The 21,349-nt window shown below is 40.9% G+C and overlaps 1 long non-coding RNA gene across 1 annotated transcript; it reads left to right on the top strand.

The window, feature by feature from the left end:
• Positions 1–20,224: 20,224 nt before the first annotated feature.
• LOC135549185 (uncharacterized) lies at positions 20,225–20,713 on the top strand. Its single transcript, XR_010456954.1, has 3 exons — positions 20,225–20,343; positions 20,529–20,559; positions 20,699–20,713. It is a non-coding gene; the product is annotated as an uncharacterized LOC135549185 (long non-coding RNA).
• The last annotated feature ends 636 nt before the right edge of the window (positions 20,714–21,349 follow it).

The raw sequence follows: 21,349 nt of genomic DNA on the forward strand, positions 1-21,349 counted from the left end.
TAAACCTAATAACCTGTCTCCTGTTATACCACACTGCAACCTCTTCTAAACCTAATAACCTGTCTCCGGTTATACCACACTGCAACCTCTTCTAAACTTAATAACCTGTCTCCGGTTATACCACACTGCAACCACTTCTAAACCTAATAACCTGTCTCCTGTTACTCCAGCTTCACATAAACCTTACTGCTGTGCCTGTTTCTTATTGTTGGTTATACCACACTGCAACCTCTTCTAAACCTAATAACCTGGGGTTAAACCTAATAACCTGTCTCCGGTTACCTCTTCTAAACAGGTACATTATCCATTTTAAAACCTGTACCTGTAGACTGGCAGTTTTTTTTGGACTTGTAGTTTCTTCAAAAGAATTAAAACTGTAAGAAATACATACATATTTTATAATAAATTCAGCATAAACAGGAAAAGACAAAGACGTGGACCTCCACCCCCAACCTCCCATTGCATTCCCGCAACCCCACCAAGTCAACATGTCTCCATTCAAATCTCCCCCTTCTCACCCCCCCTAGCAACTAGGGTTGCTACTCAGTCACAAAGTGGTGCACCTGTTACCTACTACCATGCCCCATTCAAAGGCACTTAAATCTTTGGTCAGGCACACATACACAATCCATGTCTTAATTTCTCAAGGCTTAAAAATCCTTTAACCTGTCTCCTCCCCTTCATCTACATGGATTGAAGTGGATTTAGCAAGTGACATCAATAAGGGATCATAGCTTTCACCTGGTCAGTCTATGTCATGGAAAGAGCAGGTGATCATAATGTTTTGTACACTGTCTATATGCAGTCAGGTCCATAAGAATTTGAACAATGACACAATTTGCATAATTTTTGCTCTGTACGCCGCCACAATGGATTGGAAAGGATGCAATCAAGATGTGTAGACTTTCACCTTTAATTTAAGGGTTTTGTCAAAGTTATTGTATGAACCATGTAGGAATTACAAACATTTTTATACATAGCCCCTTCAATTTTAGGGGCTCAAAAGTAACATAATCATAAATTATTTTGTGAGTTTTAATACTTGGTTGCAAATCCTTTGCAGTCAATGACTGCCTGAAGTCTGGAACCCATAGACATCACCAGATGCTGGGTTTCTTCCCTGGTGATGCTCTGCCAGGCCTTTACAGCTGTCTTCAATTCCTGCTTGTTCTTGGGGCGTTTTGCTTTCAGTTTTGCCTTCAGCAAGTGAAATGCATGCTCAATTGGATTCAGGTCAGGTGATTGACTCGGCCATTGCAGAACATTCCACCTCTTTGTCTTAAAAAAAGTATTGGGTTGCTTTTGCAGTATGCTCCGGGTCATTGTCCATTTGCACTGTGAAGCGCAGTCCAATGCTCTTCACAATGTTTTGAAGCATTTGGCTGAATCTGAGACGACATTATAGCCCTAAACACTTCAGAATTCATCCTGCTGCTTTTGGCAGCAGTCACATCATCAATAAACACAAGGGAACCAGTTCCATCAGCAGCCATAACACTCAGTTTACCATGAGGCCTATGGGGACTTTAAAACAGTTAGAGTTTAATGGCTGTGATAGTACAACACTGAGGATGGATCAACAACATTGTAGTTACTCCACAATACTAACCTAATTGACAAACTGAAAAGAAGGAAGCCTGTAATGCAGGGTTCCCCAACTGGCGGCCTGCAGGTCGACTAACGTTCTGAGAACATACGGTTCCAGTCTACTCATTTCAGGGGTTTTCCTTTATTTTTACTATTTTCTACATTGTAGAATAATAGGGAAAACAACAACATAACACATATGGAATCATGGAGTAACCAAAAAAAGTGTTCAACAAATCAAAATATGTTTTATATTTGAGATTCCACCCTTTGCCTTGATGACAGCTTTGCACACTCTTGGCATTCTCTCAACCAGCTTCATAAGGTAGTCACCTGAATTGCATTTCAATTAACAGGTGTGACTTGTTAAAAGATCATTTGTGGAATTTCTTTCCTTCTTAATGAGTTTGAGCCAGTCAGTTAAGTTGTGACAAGGTAGGGGTGGTATACAGAAGACAGCTCTACTTGGTAATAGACCAAGTCCACATTGTGGCAAGAACAGCTCAAATAAGCAAAGAGAACGACAGTCAAAATATATTTTATATTTGTGATTCTTCAAAGTAGCCACCCTTTGCCTTGATGACTGCTTTGTACACTCTTGGCATTCTCTCAACCACCTTTATTAGTTGCAAATAGGACAATCAACAATTACAGAAATATTTTATTTTGCTTCACACATACCCTCTCCCCACCCACAGAGGCCAAACATTCACAAAAATACAATAATAAAGTTCTCACATTTCCAATAATAAAAATACATAAAAAGTATAAGAATGCAGATTACACTTTGACTATAGCCAATATTCACCTAAACAATAGAGAATATACAGATCTACAATTCCAATGCTTCTACAATATCACCAGTTTGCAAAAACTCACAAAACTGATCCCAAATATCATGAAACTCTGGGGCTTTCTTTTTCAAGAGCCAAGCTTGACATTAATTATTTTAACCAATAACCAAGTGAGGGGGAACTGACATACTTCCAGTGGAGAACAAATTAACATCTAGCTTGTAAAGAGATATTCTCTGGGTAAAGATTTATGAGGCATAGTTTAGGGATTGTTGTATTGGGGTAAAGGTAATCTCGGAAATATAGCGCAGTACTGAGCTCCAAAACGTTTGTATCTCAGCACATTCCCACAGGCAATGATAAAAGGTACCTAAATGTGTGTTACATTTAACACACAGGTCAGGGATATTAGGGTCAAATATGTGGAGTTTAACACGGGTGATATATGGTCTCATTCCCTGGTTGTTTTCTATTAAAATGTATGTTTTTTTTTTAATGGAACATAAAATACTGTAAAAACACCAGGAAAACAGCTTCAAGTTATTTTCATTTTAAAAAATCTGTTCCCAATTATTCTCACACGGGATTGTATAAAAGTGTAAGCAGGATTTTAAATCATTATCAATTATTCAAACAATTACATTTTCAGTCTAAAAATGATTTGTAATTATGTTCCGACCCCCGACCATCCACCCAATAAAAAAATCGTCCCGTGGCTGAACCTAGTTGATGATCCCTGCTGTACAGAATAAAAATATTACAAAACATTCATCATGTTTACAACAGGGCACTGTTGCAAACAGGATGCATTTTGATTAATACTGCAAAAATGTGGTAAAGCAATTGAGTTTTTGTCCTGAATACAAAGTTTTACATTTGGGGCAAGTCCAATACAACACATTACTGAAAACCACTCTCCATATTTTCAAGCATAGTGGTGGCTGCATCATGTTATGGGTATGCGTGTAATTGTTAAGGACTGGGAAGTTTTTCAGGTGTGAAAAAGAAATGGAATGGAGCTAAACACAGGAACAATCCTAGATGAAAACCTGGTTCAGTCTGCTTTCCACCAGACACTGGGAGATGAATTCACCTTTCAGAAGGACAATAACCTAAAACACAAGACCAAATTTACACTGGAGTTGCTTACAAAGACAGTGAATGTTCCTGAGTGGCCGAACTACAGCTTTGAATTAAATCTACTTAAATCTGTCAAGACCTGAAAATGGTTGTCTAGCAATGATCAACAACCAACTTGACAGAGCTTGAAGAATTTAGAAAACAGTAATGAGCAAACGTTGCACAATCCAGGTGTGGAAAGCTCTTAGAGACTTATACAGAAAGACTCACAGTGGCAATCGCTGCCAAAAGTGTTTCCGCAAAGTATTGACACAGGGGTGTGAGAACTTATGTAAATTAGATACAGTGCCTTGCGAAAGTATTCGGCCCCCTTGAACTTTGCGACCTTTTGCCACATTTCAGGCTTCAAACATAAAGATATAAAACTGTATTTTTTTGTGAAGAATCAACAACAAGTGGGACACAATCATGAAGTGGAACGATATTTATTGGATATTTCAAACTTTTTTAACAAATCAAAAACTGAAAAATTGGGCGTGCAAAATTATTCAGCCCCCTTCAGTTAATACTTTGTAGCGCCACCTTTTGCTGCGATGACAGCTGTAAGTCGCTTGGGGTATGTCTCTATCAGTTTTGCACATCGAGAGACTGGATTTTTTTCCCATTCCTCCTTGCATAACAGCTCGAGCTCAGTGAGGTTGGATGGAGAGCATTTGTGAACAGCAGTTTTCAGTTCTTTCCACAGATTCTCAATTGGATTCAGGTCTGGACTTTGACTTGGCCATTCTAACACCTGGATATGTTTATTTTTGAACCATTCCATTGTAGATTTTGCTTTATGTTTTGGATCATTGCCTTGTTGGAAGACAAATCTCCGTCCCAGCCTCAGGTCTTTTGCAGACTCCATCAGGTTTTCTTCCAGAATGGTCCTGTATTTGGCTCCATCCATCTTCCCATCAATTTTAACCATCTTCCCTGTCCCTGCTGAAGAAAAGCAGGCCCAAACTATGATGCTGCCACCACCATGTTTGACAGTGGGGATGGTGTGTTCAGGGTGATGAGCTGTGTTGCTTTTACGCCAAACATAACGTTTTGCATTGTTGCCAAAAAGTTCAATTTTGGTTTCATCTGACCAGAGCACCTTCTTCCACATGTTTGGTGTGTCTCCCAGGTGGCTTGTGGCAAACTTTAAACAACACTTTTTATGGATATCTTTAAGAAATTGCTTTCTTCTTTCCACTCTTCCATAAAGGCCAGATTTGTGCAATATACGACTGATTGTTGTCCTATGGACAGAGTCTCCCACCTCAGCTGTAGATCTCTGCAGTTCATCCAGAGTGATCATGGGCCTCTTGGCTGCATCTCTGATCAGTCTTCTCCTTGTATGAGCTGAACGTTTAGAGGGACGGCCAGGTCTTGGTAGATTTGCAGTGGTCTGATACTCCTTCCATTTCAATATTATCGCTTGCACAGTGCTTCTTGGGATGTTTAAAGCTTGGGAAATCTTTTTGTATCCAAATCCGGCTTTAAACTTCTTCACAACAGTATCTCGGACCTGCCTGGTGTGTTCCTTGTTCTTCATGATGCTCTCTGCGCTTTTAACGCATTATGGGTTATTGTGTTTAGATGGGTGAGAAAAACAAGTTCATCAATTATGAATTCAGGTTGTAACACAACAAAATGTTGAATAAATCAAGGGGTGTGAATACTTTCTGAAGGCACTGTATCATTGTTAAGTAACATAATAGATGCAAAACATTGAATATTTATATTCATGCACTTATAAATGAATTGTATAACTTTGTCCCAGAAGCATTTAACTGCAGGGCACTCTCGCTTCATGTGAGGGAATGTGCCTACCTGATTCAGGGGAGACAGCGAACAGTTGAGAGTTGTGGCCAATCTCATTGCAGAACGTTTCCTTGGTGTTAAATACAGTCAGTGAACAAACTTCAAATGTATAAGTTGATGGTTTGGATTACGGGATGCCAAGGTCATATTTGTCCATACTTAGATCTGTTGACCATACTTTTTTAATGGCTAACTCAGAATATGAGCTTTCGAAAAGTTTTTTATATACACTATACTCAAAAAAATAAAGGGAACACTAAAATAACACATCCTAGATCTGAATGAATGAAATATTCTTATTAAATACTTTTTTCTTTACATAGTTGAATGTGCTGACAACAAAATCACACAAAAATGATCAATGAAAATCAAATTTATCAACCCTTGGAGGTCTGGATTTGGAGTCACACTCAAAATTAAAGTGGAAAACCACACTACAGTCTGATCCAACTTTGATGTAATGTCCTTAAAACAAGTCAAAATGAGGCTCAGTAGTGTGTGTGTGGCCTCCACGTGCCTGTATGACCTCCCTACAACGCCTGGGCATGCTCCTGATGAGGTGGCGGATGGTCTCCTGAGGGATCTCCTCCCAGACCTGGACTAAAGCATCCGCCAACTCCTGGACAGTCTGTGGTGCAACGTGGCGTTGGTGGATGGAGCGAGACATGATGTCCCAGATGTGCTCAATTGGATTCAGGTCGGGGGAACGGGCGGGCCAGTCCATAGCATCAATGCCTTCCTCTTGCAGGAACTGCTGACACACTCCAGCCACATGAGGTCTAGCATTGTCTTGCATTAGGAGGAACCCAGGGCCAACCGCACCAGCATATGGTCTCACAAGGAGTCTGAGGATCTCATCTCGGTACCTAATGGCAGTCAGGCTACCTCTAGCGAGCACATGGAGGGCTGTGCGGCCCCCCAAAGAAATGCCACTCCACACACACCATGACTGACCCACCGCCAAACCGGTCATGCTGGAGGATGTTGCAGGCAGCAGAATGTTCTCCACGGCGTCTCCAGACTGTCACGTCTGTCACATGTGCTCAGTGTGAACCTGCTTTCATCTGTGAAGAGCACAGGGCGCTAGTGGCGAATTAGCCAATCTTGGTGTTCTTTGGCAAATGCCAAACGTCCTGCACGGTGTTGGGCTGTAAGCACAACCCCCACCTGTGGACATCAAGCCCTCATACCACCCTCATGGAGTCTGTTTCTGACCGTTTGAGCAGACACATGCACATTTGTGGCCTGCTGGAGGTCATTTTGCAGGGCTCTGGCAGTGCTCCTCCTGCTCCTCCTTGCACAAAGGCGGAGGTAGCGATCCTGCTGCTGGGTTGTTGCCCTCCTACGGCCTCCTCCACGTCTCCTGATGTACTGGCCTGTCTCCTGGTAGCGCCTCCATGCTCTGGACACTACGCTGACAGACACAGCAAACCTTCTTGCCACAGCTCACATTGATGTGCCATCCTGGATGAGCTGCACTACCTGGGCCACTTGTGTGGGTTGTAGACTCCGTCTCATGCTACCACTAGAGTGAAAGCACCGCCAGCATTCAAAAGTGACCAAAACATCAGCCAGGAAGCATAGGAACTGAGAAGTGGTCTGTGGTTATCACCTGCAGAACCACTCCTTTATTGGGGGTGTCTTGCTAATTGCCTATAATTTCCACCTGTTGTCTAATCCATTTGCACAACAGCATGTGGAATTTATTGTCAATCAGTGTTGCTTCCTAAGTGGACAGTTTGATTTCACAGAAAAGTGTGATTGACTTGGAGTTACATTGTGTTGTTTAAGTGTTCTCTTTATTTTTTGGAGCAGTGTATTAAAGAGATCAGTCCTTTCGGGAGCCAGATAATTGATTTATAAATCACATCATTGGATGGTTCAGTAGTTGGGTTTCCCAAGGGACTTAATAGGCCAGCATAGATTACCTAAATTGTATATATTGAAAAAAAGATGAACATGGTAATGTGTAGGTACCTGTTAAGTCTTGGAACCGTTACAGTCCATGACATTGGCAAGGGTACGGATTCCACATTCCACGGAAGGTAATTAAATTCATAAGGTTGGGCTGCAGCACACTCAGCACCCCTTCCTCCCGCAGCTATGTCCAGATTGCAAGGCGTTATTGTGAAATAGTGGAGTATGGGCAAGACATTTTGATTCCCAGTTACTTTGTTTTTCAATTCTGCACCAACTAGAAATTGTGCGTGTAATAATAGGACCAAAGCGAAGTACACAATTTTTATGGGATATATCAGTGAAGACCACGCCTTCCAGGACAATAGGAGACACCATAGTTTGTTCATTTTATCTAGGCTCACTTACCTTTGCATATAAATTTTATAACCGCACTACGGATTTGATCCCAATTTCCAGAAGGGGTAGACAAGAAATACTTGAGTAAATGTAAAGATACCTTTGTCACACCCTGATCTGTTTCACCTGTTTTTGTGCTTGTCTCACCCCCCCCCTCCAGGTGTCACCCATCTGCCCCGTTATTCCCTGTGTATTTTTACCTGTGTTCTCTGTTTGGCTGTTGCCAGTCAAGCCTACCAGCATTTTCCCATACTCCTGTTTTCTAGTTTTCCCAGTTTTGAACATTCTGCCTTCCCTGACCCTGAGCCTGCCTGCCATTCTGTACCTTGTGATAATACCCTGGATTACTGCCCTCAGCCTGCCCTGACCCTGATTCTGCTTGCCATTCTGTACCTTTTGGCTCTGTGGAGTGTACGGCTTAAAATGGTCCTATGGACAGATACTCCAATCTCTGCTGTGGAGCTTTGCAGCTCCTTCAGGGTTATCTTTGGTCTCTTTGTTGCCTCTCTGATTAATGCCCTCATTGCCTGGTCTGTGAGTTTCAGTGGGTGGCCCTCTCTTGGCAGGTTTAGGTTTTTAAATGTTTTAATAATGGATTTAATGGTGCTCTGTGGGATGTTCAAAGTTTCAGATATTTTTCTATAACCCAACCCTGATCTGTACTTCTCCACAACTTTGTCCCTGACCTGTTTGGAGAGCTCCATGGTCTTCATGGTGCCGCTTGCTTGGTGGTGCCGCTTGCTTGGTGGTGCCGCTTGCTTGCTTGGTGGTGCCGCTTGCTTGCTTGGTGGTGCCGCTTGCTTGGTGGTGTTGCAGACTCTGGGGCCTTTCAGAACAGGTGTATATATACTGAGATCATGTGACAGATCATGTGACACTTAGATTGCAGACAGGTGGACTTTATTCAAATAATTATGTCACTTCTGAAGGTAATTGGTTGCACCAAATCTTATTTAGGGACTTCATAGCAAAGGGGGTGAATACATACAGTATGCACGCACCACTTTTCAGGTTTTTATGTTTTAGATTTTTTTGAAACAAGTAATTTTTTTTTCATTTCACTTCACCAATTTGGGCTATTTTGTGTATTTCCATGACATAAAATCCAAATAAAAATTAATTCAAATCACAGGTTGTAATCCAACAAAATAGGAAAAACGCCAAGAAGGATGAATACTTTCACAAGGCACTGTATTGCCTGTTATTACTATGGCTGAGGGATTGACGTATAGTATTTTAATCATATTGATGAAATTGGCGCCAAGTCCCATATGTTCCAAAGCAATAACCATTCTAGGGTATCAAAAATCTTCTTCTTCGTGGAGAGATAGAACTGCCCAAGGAACTTTAGTTTTTGATGAAGAACATAAGATATGTAATAGACAGAGGTTATCTGAAGATAATAGTATTTTAATAAGCACGCTTTGATTCAGGTGTACAAATTTCGGTAAGTAGGTTTCGAGACATGTCACGACTTCCGCTGAAGTCGGCCCTTCTCCTTGTTCGTGTGGTGTTCGGCGGTAGACGTCACCCGCTTTCGAGTCACCATCGATCCATGTTTCAGTTTCGTTTTGTTTTGTCTGTATTACACACACACCTGGTTGCAATTCCATATCACGTTCCTTATTTAACCCTCTGGCATACATTCCTGTTCTGTCCGTGATTGTTTATGTCGTTAGTGGTTGTGTTATGTGCTAGTGTTTTTGTATGTTCTATTTTGGAATTTTCCTTGATATTTTGAGTAAACTCCGTTATGTTACTCAATACGTGTGTCCTGCGCCTGACTCCGCTATAATTCTGCACCCAATCGCTGACAAGACAGGATGACAGAATTTTAAAAAATAGTTTCATATCTACATTTCTCAATGACAAGAGGGTGTTAGTGAGAGCACTGGGTGGCGTCCTTGCCTTTTTTAAATCAAAACAAAATTAGTGCCGTTACATCCCTTCCAAATGAACCTTTGTGAACGGCTGTGTTAATCATTTAAAGTAACAGTGAACCTAATTTGTTCCAAAATCTTAAACAGACCTCAGGAGGAATACCGTCCCAACCAGGTGAAGGGCCTTTATTTATGTTATCCAATGCCCTTTTGAGTTCATGGAGAGTGATGTGGGCTTCCAGCAAGCCAGCTTCCTAAATTGAGTAAAGATGAGTTCTAACATTTAAAAAAATGACTCAATCTGTTTTGGTGTGAATTTACAATCAGAGGTGTACAATTCTTTATAGAAACAGGAGAATCTTTGGTTGATAGTTGCAATATCCACTAGTTGATCATTACCACAAAGACACTCCTGCTGATTCCACTTGTCATTGTCATTTCCCCAAATGTTGTTGTTTGGAATTGCTGAGAGTTGAAGGATGTGAAATATATATATATATATTTTTTTTAATAGGTTAACATGACACAATAAATGGCACAGATGATTCCTTGATGCTTTTCAACTCATGTACACTTTCTGGTGTAATACAACTGAATTATCAATTCTGCTTTTCCATCTCTATGACTGTGTCAATTGAAATTAAGATGTATTTTGTAATTATTTGAGTTTGAATGTATTACTTTATTAAATCATACTCTAAACGCATGATTCAACATCGTGAATGATTATGGGTAACATTCTTCTGTTCATAATCAATAGTTAATGAGAATGAGAGTGTAATTGTCTATTGACTATAGTGTAGTGTATGGATTTTCCAGTGACCTCAGTACATGAGTGCAGTTCAGATGTATGGAAGCTGATTGTTGATGTAGTCCTGTGAATAAGTCATCTGTTAACCCTCCAACAGGCCGCAATGACCAACTAAAAGAGGGAGGTTCCTGCTCTGACACATGGAACGTCTGTCAGCTGTTTCCTCAACATCAATTAGCACAGGAACTAACACAGCTTCAGTTGTAAGTGTGTGTGTGTGTGTGTGTGCGTGTGTGTGTGTGTGTGTGTGTGTGTGTGTGTGTGTGTGTGTGTGCGTGCGCGTGTATGAATATGTTTAGCTACAGTACCAGTCAAAAGTCTGGACAGGTCGACTAACGTTCTGAGAACATATGGTTCCAGTCTACTCATTTCAGGATTTTTCTTTATTTTTACTATTTTCTACATTTTAGAATAATAGTGAAGACATCAAAACTATGAAATAACACATATGGAATCATGTAGTAACCAAAAAAGTGTAAAACAAATCAAAATATATTTTATATTTAAGATTCTTCAAAGTAGCCACCCTTTGCCTTGATGACTGCTTTGCACACTCTTGGCATTCTCTCAACCAGTTTCATAAGGTAGTCACCTCGAATGCATTTCAATTAACAGGTGTGACTTGTTAAAAGTTCATTTGTGGAATTTCTTTTTTTTTGCAGTCGCAAAAACCATTAAGCGCTATGATGAAACTGTCTCTCACGAGGACCACAACTAAAAGGAAGACCCATTGTTACTAGAAAGGAAGACCCTGCTGCAGAGGATAAGTTCATTAGAGTTAACTGCACCTCAGAATGCACAAATAAATGCTTCAGAGTTCAAGTAACAGACACATCTCAACATCAACTGTTCAGAGGAAACTGTGTGAATCAGACCTACATGGTCAAATTACTACAAAAACCAATAAGAAGATTAGACTTGCTTGTGCCAAGAAACAAGAGCAATTGTCCTTAGACAGGTGGAAATCTATCCTTTGATCTGATGAATCCAAATTAGAAATATTTGGTTCCAACCGCTGTGTCTTTGTGAGACACCGAGTAGGTGAACAGATGATCTCCACATGTGTGGTTCCCACCATGAAGCATGGAGGAGGTGTGATGGTGTGGGGGTCCTTTGTTGGTGACACTGTCAGTGACTTATTTAGAATTCAAGGCACACTTAACCAGCATGCATACCACAGCATTCTGCAGCGATACACCATCCCATCTGGTTTGCGTTTAGTGGGACTATCATTTGTTTTTCAGGACAATGACTCAACACACCTCCAGGCTGTGTCAGGGCTATTTTACCAAGAAGGAGAGTGATGGAGTGCTGCATCAGATGACCTGGCTTCCACAATCACCAGACCTCAAACCAATTGAGATGCTTTTTTTCTAGGGAGTTTTTCCTAACCACCGTGCTTCTACACCTGCATTGCTTGCTGTTTGGGGTTTTAGGCTGGGTTTCTGTACAGCACTTTGAGATATCAGCTGATGTACGAAGGGCTATATAAATAAATTTGATTTGATTTGATTTGACTTTAGGATGAATTGGAGAGAAGGAAAAGCAGCCAACAATTGCTCAGCATAAGTGGGATTCCTGCAACACTGTTGGAAAAGCATTCCATGTGAAGATGGTTGAGAGAATGCCAAGAGTGGGCAAAGTTGTCATCGGGGCAAAAGGTGGCTACTTCGAAGAATCTCAAATATATTTTTATTTGTTTAACACTTTTTTGGTTGCTACTTGATTCCATATGTGTTATTTCATAGTGTTGATGTATTCACTATTGTTCTACAATGTAGAAAATTATAAAATAAAGAAAAACCCTTGAATGAGTTGGTGTGTCCAAACTTTTGACTGGTACTGAATTCTTGTGGGGACCAGAAGTAAACCAAAAAAATGTTGACCATCTGGGGACATATTTTTTGGACCCACAAGTGGTGTAAAGTACTGAAGTAAAAATACTTTAAAGTACTACTTAAGTTGTTTTTCGGGATATCTGTACTTTACTATTTATATTTTTGACAACTTTTACTTTACTAAAAAAAATCATGTACTTTTTACTCCATCCATTTTCAATGACATCCAAAAGTACATTATGAATGCTGAGCAGGACAGGAACAGGGTCCAATTTACACCCTTATCAAGAGAACACATGGTCACCCCTACGGGCTCTATCTGGCAGTCTCAAATTAAATTAATATATATAAGTCATTTGAAATGATTTATACTTTTACTTTTGATAGTTAACTATATTTTAGCAATTACATTTACTTTTGATACTTAAGTATATTTAGAACCAAATACATTTACATTTAAGTCATTACTTGTAGACTATTACTCAAGCAGTATTTTACTGGGTGACATTCACTTTTACTTGAGTAACTTCTTACTAATGTAGGTACCCTAGCAGCAGGTAGCCTAGTGACTGAAAGGTTTCTGGATGGAATCCCTGAGCTGACAAGGTAAACGTCTATCATTCTGCCCCTGAACAAGGCAGTTAACCCACTGTTCTTGTAAATAAGAATTTCTTCTTAACTGACTTTCCTAGTTAAATAAATAACAAAAGTTATCTATACTTTACTCAAGTATGATGGGAACTTTTTCCACTACTGGTCCCCACAAGGTCAAAGGATACTTACTTAGTGTTAAGGATATAATTAGGTTTAGGGTTAGAGTTAGGAGCTAGGGTTAGTTTTAGGGTTAGGAGCTAGGATTAGGATTAGGTTTAAGGTTTTCGGGGGAGGTTTAGGGTTAAGGTTAGGGTAATTGTTAAGGTTAGGTCTAGAGTTAGGGGCTAGGGAAAATAGGATTTTGGATGGGACTGAATTGTGTTCCCTCAAGGTTAGTTATACAACACTGTGCGTGCGTGCGTGTGTGTGTGTGTGTGTGTGTGTGTGTGTGTGTGTGTGTGTGTGTGTGTGTGTGTGTGTGTGTGTGTGTGTGTGTGTGTGTGTGTGTGTGTGTGTGTGTGTGTGTGTGTGTAAAATATCACATTATACAAAAGAAACACAGAAAATTAATTTTTATTTTCTAAATGACCAAACATCCAGATGGTTTTCTCATTCCTAGAGAGTTGTTTGTCAGCTCGGTGCCCTAGTCCTCTCTTATCTCAGAATGTATTGATGTGTTTTCATTGCTGTTACTGTGTCCTTCAAGGCTCAACCTCTGGTATCTGGCTCTATTGTCTGTACAACTGCATCATGCTTAACCAATCGAAGAGTACATTCCCATTGTATCTTATCCTCATTCTCCAACCTTTAACTTTCCATTGGTGGCAATTACTAAACTAGTTCAAGTCCATTGGCCCGGAGACATTAGACAGATAATGTGTGTCATCTTATCATTGATGACCCTAACACAGATTTCTTCATTGTAATCATTGTGGTCTTAAAAGTTTAACTGAGAGTTTGACTGTGTTTTATGCATTTTCAAAGTCAACTTTAACACTGGTGTTTGACCCAAGCTATTAAACCCGGTCTGTCTGAACATGTATTAGTGTTTAGTCTAGCCTGGATGTTTGCCATCGGGCTTCAGAGAGTACAGTCAGCCCCAGTAGACATGTATTTCCAGTCTGATCACATGACTATCTGGGACTGGAAGATATCAGTCAGCCCCAGTAGACATGTATTAATGTTTAGTCCTCTGGATGTCTCTGTCTGGCTTTCAGAGAGTACAGTCAGCCCCAGTAGACATCAGATTAAAGTAGACATGTAAGTGTTTAGTCTCTGGACTCACCCAGAGCTCACTAGACCCCTGGGCTGGCTTTCAGAGAGCTCAGTCCCAGGACATAATGGAGCAATACTGTACTTCACATGATCCACACCTGCATGCTTTCTGAGATACTGTTAGTAGAAATATGTTTAGTCTAGCCTGGATGTCTATCTGGGACTGGTACAGTCAGCCTCAGTAGAATGTATTAGTGTTTAAAGTGATGTCTCTGTCTATCTGGGACTGGTCAGAGAGTACAGTCAGCCCCAGTAGACATGCATTAGTGTTTAGTCTAGCCTGGATGTCTCTGTCTATCTGGGACTGGCTTTCAGAGAGTATCTGGGACTGTATTAGTGTTTTCTAGCCTGGATGTCTCTGTGGGACAGTACAGCCCCAGTAGACATGTATTAGTGTTTAGTCTAGCCTGGATGTCTCTGTCTATCTGGGACTGGCTTTCAGAGAGTACAGTCAGCCCCAGTAGACATGTATTAGTGTTTAGTCTGGAGTCTATCTGGGATGTACAGTCTGTAGACATGTATTAGTGTTTAGTCTGCCTGGACTGTCTATCTGGGACTGGCTTTCAGAGAGTACAGTCAGCCCCAGTAGACATGTATTAGTAGACATGTAGACATTAGTGTTTAGTCTAGCCTGGATGTCTCTGTCTATCTGGGACTGGCTTTCAGAGAGTACCGTCAGCCTCAGTAGACATGTATTAGTGTTTAGTCTAGCCTGGATGTCTCTGTCTATCTGGGACTGGCTTTCAGAGAGTACCGTCAGCCCCAGTAGACATGTATTAGTGTTTAGTCTGCCTGGATGTCTCTGTCTATCTGGGACCGGCTTTCAGAGAGTACCGTCAGCCCCAGTAGACATGTATTAGTGTTTAGTCTAGCCTGGATGTCTCTGTCTATCTGGGACTGGCTTTCAGAGAGTCAGCAGCCTCAGTAGACATGTATTAATGTTTAGTCTAGCCTGGATGTCTCTGTCTATCTGGGACCGGCTTTCAGAGAGTACAGTCAGCCCCAGTAGACATGTATTAGTGTTTAGTCTAGCCTGGATGTCTCTGTCTATCTGGGACTGGCTTTCAGAGAGTACAGTCAGCCCCAGTAGACATGTATTAGTGTTTAGTCTAGCCTGGATGTCTCTGTCTATCTGGGACTGGCTTTCCTCAGCCCCAGTAGACATGATTAGTGTTTAGTCTAGTGGATGTCTCTGTCTATCTGGGACCGGCTTTCAGAGAGTACAGTCAGCCCCAGTAGACTATTAGTGTTTAGTCTAGCCTGATGTCTCTGTCTATCTGGGACTGGCTTTCAGAGAGTACCGTCAGCCCCAGTAGACATGTATTAGTGTTTACTGGATGTCTCTGTCTATTAGTGTTTCAGCCCCAGTAGACATGTATTAGTGTTTAGTCTAGCCTGGATGTCTCTGTCTATCTGGGACTGGCTTTCAGAGAGTACAGTCAGCCCCAGTATCTGGGACAGTACAGTCAGCCTCAGTTTGTATTAGTGTTTAGTCTAGCCTGGATGTCTCTGTCTATCTGGGACTGGCTTTCAGAGAGTACAGTCAGCCCAGTAGACATGTATTAGTGTTTAGTCTAGCCTGGATGTCTCTGTCTATCTGGGACTGGCTTTCAGAGAGTACCGTCAGCCCCAGTAGACTAGTGTTTAGTCTAGCCTGGATGTCTCTGTCTATCTGGGACTGGCTTTCAGAGAGTACAGTCAGCCCCAGTAGACATGCATTAGTGTTTAGTCTAGAGTGGGACCGGCTTTCAGAGAGTACCGTCAGCCCCAGTAGACATTAGTGTTTAGTCTAGCCTGGATGTCTCTGTCTATCTGGGACTGGCTTTCAGAGAGTACAGTCAGCCTCAGTAGACATGTATTAGTGTTTAGTCTAGCCTGGATGTCTCTGTCTATCTGGGACTGGCTTTCAGAGAGTACAGTCAGCCTCAGTAGACATGTATTAATGTTTAGTCTAGCCTGGATGTCTCTGTCTATCTGGGACTGGCTTTGAGGTCACAGTAGACATGTATTAGTGTTTAGTCTAGCCTGGATGTCTCTGTCTATCTGGGACTGGCTTTCAGTACCTCAGCCCCAGTAGACATGTATTAGTGTTTAGTCTAGCCTGGATGTCTCTGTCTATCTGGGACTGGCTTTCAGAGAGTCAGCCCCAGTAGACATGATGTTTAGTCTTGGATGTCTCTGTCTGGGATGGCTTTCAGAGAGTACAGTCAGCCCCAGTAGACATGTATTAGTGTTTGTCAGATGTCTCTGTCTATCTGGGAAGACTTTCAGAGAAGATCAGCCCCAGTAGACATGCATTAGTGTTTAGTCTAGCCTGGATGTCTCTGTCTATCTGGGACACAGAGAGTGTCAGCCCCAGTGACATTAGTGTTTAGTTAGCCTGGATGTCTCTGTCTATCTGGGACTGGCTTTCAGAGAGTACCGTCAGCCCCAGTAGACATGCATTAGTGTTTAGTGTCTGGATGTCTCTGTCTATCTGGGACTGCTTTCAGAGAGTGATCTATAGACATGTATTTGTGTGTCAGATAACTGGGAAGACAGAAGATCATGCATGCACTGTTGACCTGTTAATGTGTCTGGTGTGTGTTTGTGTGTGCTCATGTTTGTTTGTGCATGTTTGTTTGTGCGGTTGTGTATCTGGGACTGTCGTCAGCCCCAGTAGACATGTATTAGTGTTTGTCTGCGTGTCCATGAATGCACGGGAGAGAACAGAGTCAATTCTACATTTTTTTGCTGCTGTTGTAATAGCTCTACTTCACACTGCCTATCTCAGTAGAGTCTCAACTCAGTCTGCTGCTGTTGTAATAGCTCTACTTCACACTGCCTATCTCAGTAGAGTCTCAACTCAGTCCAACTGAAGGTCCTGACACACAGACACTATGGGCGGAGGTGAGACTGAATCCATTGTCTTCCATTTCTATCATTACTTCTATTGATCCTGTTATACACTAAATGAACATCAAGGATATCTATTTTATTGTCTGATTTTTTATTCATTGTGATTTCCTTTTCATTATGATATTTTTGCATTTAGTTGCAGAATCTGTCATTCAACAATTGATACTCATTCTTCTTTTTAAATGTTTTTTTGAGTATTCATTTTAATGGATGGTCTTTCCTTCTGCCTTTCCCTCAGAAACATCACATGACATCTCAGACTACGACTTTAACTATGGTAAGTGAAGAGTGTTTGATGGAATATGTGTTTGGTTAGTAATGTGCATGTGGAAAATTAAGTTAGCTTGAATAATATCATGTGCTATGAACGAACAAATTAATAAAATAAATTGTATTTTCATGTCAAATCGCCAGTTGGCAACCCATCCCTTATGGGATTAATTGACACATGAACAAACATGACAATAATTCACTGTTTAATTAAATTATCTTTCTTCTTCTGGTGTTCTCTGCATTGCGCGTCGCATAGAGAGTGAAAAACGTTAAGGTAAAAATCTATACATAATAGTAAATAAGGTCATCCAAACAATAATTATATCCCTAGAGCAGTAAAAGAATATACCTATGCTACCGTTCAAAAGTTTGGGGTCACTTAGAAGTGTTCTTGTTTTTGAAAGAAAAGCAATTTTTTGGTCCATCAAAATAACATAACATTTATCAGAAATAGAGTGTAGACATTGTTAATGTTGTAAATGAATATTGTAGCTGTAAACGGCAGATTTTTTTATGGAATATATACAATACATAGGCGTACAGAGGCCCATTATCAGCAACAATCACTCCTGTGTTCCAATGGCACCTTATGTTATCTAATCCATGTTTATAATTTTAAAAGGCTAATTGATCATTAGAAAACCCTTTTGCAAAAATGTTAGCACAGCTGAAAACTGGTGTTCTGATTAAAGAAGCAATAAAACTGGCCTTTAGACTAGTTGAGTATCTGGAGCATCAGCATTTTTGAGTTCAATTACAGGCTCAAAATGGCCAGAAACAAAATCCTTTCTTCTGCTACTCGTCAGTCTATTCTTGTTCTGAGAAATGAAGGTTATTCCATGCGAGAAATTGCCAAGAAACTGAAGATCTCGTACAACGCTGTGTATTACTCCCTTCACAGAAAGGCGCAAACTGGCTCTAACCAGAATAGAACGAGGAGTGGGAGGCCTTGGTGCACAACTGAGCAAGAGTACATTAGAGTGTCTAGTTTGAGAAAGAGACACCTCACAAGTCCTCAACTGGCAGCTTCATTAAATAATTCCTGTAAAACACCAGTCTCAACGTCAACAGTGAAGAGGCGATTCCGGGATGCTGGCCTTCTAGAGAGAGTTGCAAAGAAAAAGCCATATCTCAGACACATCTCAGACCAATAAAAAAGAAAAGATTAAGATGGGCAAAAGAACACAGACAATGGACAGAGGAACTCTGCCTAGAAGGTCAGCATCCTGGAGTCGCCTCTTCATTGCTCCAAAACCGCCATAAAAAGACCGACTACGGTTTGCAACTGCACATGGGGACAAAGATCGTGCTTTTTGGAGAAATGTCCTCTGGTCTGATGAAACACCATCCCAACCGTGAAGCACTGGGGTGTCATGTTGTGGGGGTGCTTTGCTGCAAGAGGGACTGGTGCACTTCACAAAATAGATGGCATCATGAGGTAGGAAAATTGTGTGGATATATTGAAGCAACATCTCAAGACATCAGTCAGGAAGTTAAAGCTTGGTCGCAAATGGGTCTTCCAAATGGACAATGACCCCAAACACACTTCCAAACTTGTGGCAAAATGGCTTAAGGACAACAAAGTCAAGGTATTGGTGGAACAATGGTGGAACAAACTCCCTCACGACGCCAGGACAGCGGAGTCAATCACCACCTTCCGGAGACACCTGAAACCCCACCTCTTCAAGGAATACCTAGGATAGGATAAGTAATCCTTCTCACCCCCCCCCCTTAATGATTTAGATGCACTATTGTAAAGTGGCTGTTCCACTGGATGTCAGAAGGTGAATTCACCAATTTGTAAGTCGCTCTGGATAAGAGCGTCTGCTAAATGACTTAAATGTAAATGTATTGGAGTGGCCATCACAAAGCCATGACCTCAATCCTATAGAACATTTGTGGGCAGACCTGAAAAAGCGTGTGCGAGCAAGGAGGCCTACAAACCTGACTCAGTTACACCAGCTCTGTCAGGAGGAATGGGCTAAAATTCACTCAACTTATTGTGGAAGCTTGTGGAAGGCTACCTGAAACATTTGGCCCAAGTTAAACAATTTAAAGGCAATTCTACCAAATACTAATTGAGTGTATGTAAACTTCTGACCCACTGGGAATGTGATGAAAGAAATAAAAGCTGAAATATATAATTCCCTCTACTATTATTCTAACATTTCACATTCTTAAAATAAAGTGGTGATCCTAACTGACCTAAGACAGGAATTCTTTACTAGGATTAAAAGTCAGGAATTGTGAAAAGTTTACATTTATTTTGCTAAGGTGTATGTAAACTTCCGACTTCAACTGTACACACAAACCATTTACCACATAGAAGCTAAATATTTGTACAATGTAATTATATAGGTAGCCAATTTTTCTTTTATTCCAGGCTTTATCTAAATATTACACAAACAGAAATACACAATGGACAAAAAAAAAGTTAAGTTTCTCCTCATCACTCAGCCACATAATGCCATGGAATATCTGGTGTGCTTTCTGGAATCAGAGCAAGTGTAAATCGTGATAGAAAGGGCAATAGAGGGTAAAATGAGTTTCGTTCTCTATTTCTTCGAGGTCACAATAGTTACGTAGTCTTTCCTCTTCCATTTCACCACAGTGAGTTATTTGTGTCTGATTTCCTCTCAGACTATCCCTTACTTAGAAGAGGAGGGCTCATCTTTGCTGCTGTGTTCTTCTGCCTGGGCATTGCTATCATCTTCAGTGAGTAGTGTCCTCCAGGCCAAAGAAATGTCAGGAACAAGCCTAGAACATGCCTATACCCAATGGGTACCCATTCTGCCTCAGATACATGCCTAACATGAATTAGCTTGTAAGGAAAATGTTAAAATGTGTCATTTCCTAGGAATAAGGATACAATGGTACTGCAAAGAAGCCTTTGTGAAGTAGCTGTTGAATTATGTATTAAGGGACAAGCATTTGGGAGACTGTTGGTTTAGTGAACAATCTAAGTGAAAAGTGCTGTCGTTCTGCATTTAAAATGACATTTCTGAAGGGGAGATGGAGAAATACTAAAGCTGTTCAGTGGGCCGGTTATGATGTGTAAGCTTTGTCTGTTTTCACTGTGAGTGTCTGACTGTGTTCCTCTGTGTTGACACAGGTAAAAAGCTCAGCTGTTGGAAGGGTCATGCAAAGTAAGAAAATACACAATCGTTGAACTCATCAGTGCTAAAACAGGAAACATTCAATTAAACGTTGAACATGGGGAAAAAAAACACCTCCCGTACAAGTGTTTCACACATACAGTATAAACATACACACATTGTCTTACACTCGGTCCATGGTTCGATGGTTTGTCTTGTTTTTGTCTTGTCTACAGGCCTGTGAACACCGCTGAACCTTGAAACAAGGTAATGTAATGGTGTATTGACTGAAACAATCAGACCAACATAGCCTATATAATAGGCGTTAAAGCTTACACATTATACCCTGACTGGTCATGTGAGCTATTATCAATATCTAAATGTGTTCTTATATTTTTTGTTCCAGACATTGACCAGAGACAGCCATGATTGGACCCTGGGACATCCCTATGACATCAAAACCTTGGCAAGATGAGGGATCACTATATATTTGTATTTTACTAATGGAGGAACAATATGAAGAGTGATGGGTGGTGACTGTCACATTACAATAATATAAAATTAGCAATAATAAAACATTTTTTGCCATTGTTTGTTTCTTTGGTGACGCTGAGGATTGAGGCAAGGTCAATCCAAGTGATCTAGGCCTACTCCAGAATGGTATTTAGGCCTCTGGACACATAATACTGGTCCTCCATTCAGCATATGGTTTATTTATACATTTGAACCAGAGCAATGCCTATTGGTGGACAAACAACAATTATGGTCCAGGTGCAATAGAGATATCAAACACAGGGTGGCAGCAATAACGCATTAATTCAAACGGTCTCAAAGAGGCTCTCTCAGGTACCAAGGCTAGGCACTGACGCCAAATAGAAACTCCAAGCTGGTCGATGCCAGTCCCAAGAAGCAAGTTATGCATATTCCAAATTGTTATAAAACATTCTAAAGTTAAAGTAGTCACACGGATGGTCTGTGTCAGGATCTGTTGCAATGATTTGGTAAAATTGCAAATCACAACGAACAAACCTGAATTGAAAACATTCAAATAACTCTC

Source organism: Oncorhynchus masou, chromosome 12 (genome assembly GCF_036934945.1).
Source record: "Oncorhynchus masou masou isolate Uvic2021 chromosome 12, UVic_Omas_1.1, whole genome shotgun sequence".
Lineage (NCBI taxonomy): Eukaryota > Metazoa > Chordata > Actinopteri > Salmoniformes > Salmonidae > Oncorhynchus > Oncorhynchus masou.